At 38.7% G+C, this 4,738-nt stretch overlaps 1 non-coding gene across 1 annotated transcript; it reads right to left on the bottom strand.

Annotated features, from left to right (window-relative positions):
- Nucleotides 1–1,189: 1,189 nt before the first annotated feature.
- Nucleotides 1,190–1,296, bottom strand: LOC122066203. Its single transcript, XR_006136280.1, has one exon. It is a non-coding gene; the product is annotated as a small nucleolar RNA R71 (small nucleolar RNA).
- Between the last annotated feature and the right edge of the window lie 3,442 nt (nt 1,297–4,738).

Here is a 4,738-nt window from a genome sequence, read left to right on the forward strand (position 1 = left end):
TTATTTACTTTTCAACACTTTTTATTTCAGCACTTTTACTTTCAGTTATTTTCTTTTTAATTACGTGGTTTGAGTATTTAAATTCCAAGATGACGATTGGTTAGGGTTAGATGTGAATGGTTAGGTCGTTCAGTTTTTATTATAATTTCAATTCCAATTTCCCTAGATGTATTGGTTAGGTCAATTTTAGATCCATTTGTTTAGGGTGATAGTTAGAAATAGATCACCATAATTAATCTGTGCACTTTCGCATTACTAGAAGAAGCCTAAAATAAAGTGGCTGCTCTCCATGTGTTCGACCTGTTAGCTACACTAATCAGTATGCTTGCAGTTATTTTTAAATCTCAAATAATTTTTTGGCACCGTTGCCAGGGAGAGTTCCATGTTATTTTTCACTTTCTTTTTGTAAATCAGAGTGCTTTATTTTCTTTTTTCTTTCATCATTTATTGAATTCCTAAGAAGAACAACTTGCAATAATAGTTGTATCGGTGGAGGTCGCCAAGCCTCATAGTATGGTAAAGACAGTTCTGCTCTGTGGTAGTACCTCAGGAATTAAGCATCCGCGGATCCTAGCCGGTAAGCTCACACAAAGAAAAAAAATGAAAAAAATAAAAAAAAGAAAAAAAAAATCAAAATAAAAAAAAGCAAATTTTTCCATTCTTTTGTGCTTGTATTATTCTAGTTGTGGGTAGTTTTCTGTTGCATGAGTGCTAGGTGGGTACGTAAACTAAGAACCGGTTAGAAAGAAGAGATCCAACAAGTAGTGACCTTATACGTATACTCTCATCAATACCTTTCAATATGGGAGACTAATAGTAAAACCCTCCACCTAAATCTCTGAAAGATAGGTTCTACCTTACCAGAGTAGCCCAACCTTCTTGCATAGTTCTACCACAAGCCCATGGCATTAATTTTGAGCTCAAATCTCAGTACATCACTATGTTGCCCCACTTCCATGGGCTGACCTCTGAGGATGCATACCTATTCCTCAGGGAATTTGGAGAGGTATGTGTTCTAATTAAGATCCAATAGCTTTCTGATGATGCTATTAAGCTTAGGTTCACCACTTTTGCCTTGAAAGACCAAGCTAAGAAGTGGTTGTATGGGTTACCCATAAATTCCATAACCACATGGGAACAACTCACAGTTGTTTTCCTCGAGAAGTTTTTCCCAACTCATAAGACCAATAAGCTTAGAAGTGATATCCTTCAGTTTAGGCAAAAGCCTAGTGAGTTCTTTCCCAAACTTATGAAGAGATTCAAGCATCTACTCTAGGAATGTCCTCACCATAGCATAGACTTATGACATTTATGCCATATAATTTATGGGGGTATTGATTACCCAACTAAACAAATGATAGAGTTTATGTGCCCTGGGGGATTCACATCCTTTACGAATGAAGGAAAGGCATGGGAATTTTTACTTGACTTAGCCAAAAAAACCCGGGGTGGGAGTCATCCCAAGAAAGTGAAAGAACCATAGGAGGGAAATGATATTTTGTGGATGGGATAATTGCCAAGGAAGCCCACTTGGATAGCCTAATCAAAAAGATTGAGGCTATTGTTCCTAAAAAGCCATCATCAACCAATTTGGTTAAGATGTGTAATTGGTGCTAGTCCCCTGGACATGTTATAGAAGAATGCCCCAAAACCTTTGGGGGCACTTCCAATAAAAGTAACACTTACAATCTATGTAGTAACACTTACAATCTAGGGTGGAGAAATCACCCAAATTTCTCCTGGAACTAGAGCAACCAAGCAGGGCCTCCCAATTTCCATAATCAAGGTCAACTTGGACCCCAAAGGCCTCCCTTTGTTTAACAGCCTTTTGTCCCAAATACTTTTCCTAAGCTAAATGTAGAACCTGAGGCTAGTTTTTCTAGGCCCCCTCTCCTATCATCTTATCAGCGATCCCCTGAGTTTACCAGCACTAGAGAGGCAAGCAGAATAAGTGACCTGGAAAAGAATATGACCCTCCTCATGACAAGCCATCAAAATCTTACAAGAAAACTCACTCAAGTTGTCTCAATTTTGTGTGAGAGGGAGAAGGGAACACTGCCCAGTCAACCATAACCTAACCCTAGGCATCAACCTGTTAGTTCACAAGCACCAACTTATGCATCACTGAATGTGGTACAAGGTCAAACCCAACTAGGGCCCTCCAACCAATGTCATGCTATTTATGCCCTTAGGAGTGGTAGAGAGTATCAATAGAGTATTCCTAAATCTTTCCCATCTATTACTCCTGTTAACTCTCCTTCTGTTGATGACATAAGTGTGCCTCTTGTTCCAGGTTCGTCTGATGAACCTAAAGCAACTAAAGATGATTTGGTTGAGGAAACAAAAAATGAATCCTCCGAAAAAGAGAAAATATCTAACAGTCTTCATGTCCCCCTTATCCCCTGTCCTAATCGCTTGGTAAACAAAAAGAAGAATGCCTCCATGGACAAGATTTTAGATGTCTCCAAAAAGGTAGCAGTGAACATCATTTTTTTTGATGCCATATCCCAAATCCCCACCTATGCAAAGGTCCTAAAATATTTGTGTACGCACAAATGTATCACTAGCATTCCCAAAAAGGGGTTCTTGGCAGGTAACATTAGTTCCATAATTACTTAGCCTATAACTGCCAAGTATAAGGATCCAGGGAGCCCTACCATAGTTTGTGTCATTGGGCACACCTAATTGAGCATACCTTACTTTACCTTGGTGCAAGTGTGAATCTTTTGCCTTACCATCTGTAAGCAACTAGGATTGGGAGAATTGAAAGCCACTGGAGCTACTCTTCAGTTGGTAGCTAGGTCTGTTAAGATTCCAAAAGGGATGGTTGAGGATGTCTTACTTAAGGTGGGGGAATTTATTTTCCCTATTTTTTTCATTATTTTAGACACCTAACCAGTTGCCAATATTCGGGACCAGATCCCAATCATTCTTGGTAGATCGTTCCTTACCACCAGTAATGCCATAATCAATTATAGGAACGATACCATGAAACTTTCTTTTGGCAACACTCCTGTGGATTTTAATGTCTTTAGGTCGGGTAAGCAACCAAATCCTCATGAGGAGGAAGTTCTTATGCTCCAAGAAATTTCAGATTCCATTAAGACTTATTTTGATGTTGATTTTGATTCTGAATTTCAAGAGTGTATGGAACAATTGGGGGAATTTGATGAGGGAATTATGTCTGAGGTTTAGAGTTTCCAACCACCTATAGAGCCTATTGGACCCTTTTCTACTTTAATGCCTAAGCCTTCCATTGTTGAACCCCCTAAGCTTGAGTTAAAGGAGTTTCCCTCCAATCTTAAGTATGCTTTCTTAGGTAAGCATCACACTCTTCCAGTCATCATTGCTTTTGATTTGACTTCATGTCAGGAGGAGAGTTGATCGAGCTTCTAGAGGAAAATAAGGAAGCCATAGTATGGATAATGACTGACATCAAAGGAATTAGCCCTTCTATTATTCAACATAATATTCACCTCATTGAGGGTTCCAAACCTTCAACGGACCACTAGAGAAGAGCTAACCTAGTGATGAAGGAAGCCATTCAAAAAAAAAATAAAATACTTAAATGGATGGATAATGGGATCATTTATCCCATTTTTGACAGGGGCAAGCATTTTTGCAATAGATCATTTGAGGCCCTCATGAAGAAATATGGGATCACCCATAAGTTGGCTATACTCTATCATCCTCAAACTAGTGGCCAGGTTGAGGTATCCAATAAGCAGGTTATGCAAATTTTGGAAAAGACTGTCAACCCTAATCGTAAAGATTGGTCTCTTAGACTTGTGGATTCCTTGTGGTCTCACAGAACTGCATTTAAGACTGATCTTGGACAAACTCCTTACCGCCTTATGTATGGAAAGGCATGCCATTTTTCAGTTGAGTTAGAGCATAGATTGTTCTGGGCTATAAAGAAGCTGAATTTTGATTGCCTACTGCTAGTACTCATAGCAGACTCTAGCTAGCTGTGTTGGAGGAGCTTCGCAATGATGCCTATGACAATGCTAGGATTTATAATGCAAAAACCAAGGCCTTTCATGATAGACATTAGGAAGTCTTTCACACCTGGTGATAAGGTTTTTCTTTACAATTCTAGGTTGCATATTTTTTGAGGTAAGTTGAGATTCCGTTGGGATGGTCCTTATGCTGTGCAGACTATTTTTACTCATGGTGCTGTTGAGGTATTGATCCCTAGCATAGGTGCAATTTTCAAGGTCAATGGTCAACGATTGGAGACCTAGCCTAGGGAAAAACAAGATATGTGTTTTGCAGTATTGGAAGGGCTCAAATTCCTTCCTGTAATTGATGATCCAAGAATGGCATAAATAAGGATTTCCCATCAAGATTCCATGTTTACCAACATCTCTTGCAGGATTGGGAAGGCTCAAATCTCTCTTTTTTTTTTTTTTTTTTTTTTTTTTTTTTTACAATTGATGGTCCAATAATGGCATGAATAAGGATTTCCAATCAAATACTATGTGTACTAAAATCTTGTACAAAATTGAGAGGGCTCAAATCTCACTCCTACGATCAAAGGGCATGAATTAGGATTGCCTATCAAGATTCCAACATCTCTTGCAGAATTAGGAGGGCTCAAATCTCTTTCTTACAATTGATGGTCCAAGAATGGCATGAATAAGGATTGCTAATTAAATATTATATGTACTAACATCTTGTACAAGATTGAGAGGGCTCAAATCCCTCTCCTTTGATCAAAGGGCATGAAAAGTATTGC

Source organism: Macadamia integrifolia, unplaced genomic scaffold (genome assembly GCF_013358625.1).
Source record: "Macadamia integrifolia cultivar HAES 741 unplaced genomic scaffold, SCU_Mint_v3 scaffold2289, whole genome shotgun sequence".
Classification (NCBI taxonomy): domain Eukaryota; kingdom Viridiplantae; phylum Streptophyta; class Magnoliopsida; order Proteales; family Proteaceae; genus Macadamia; species Macadamia integrifolia.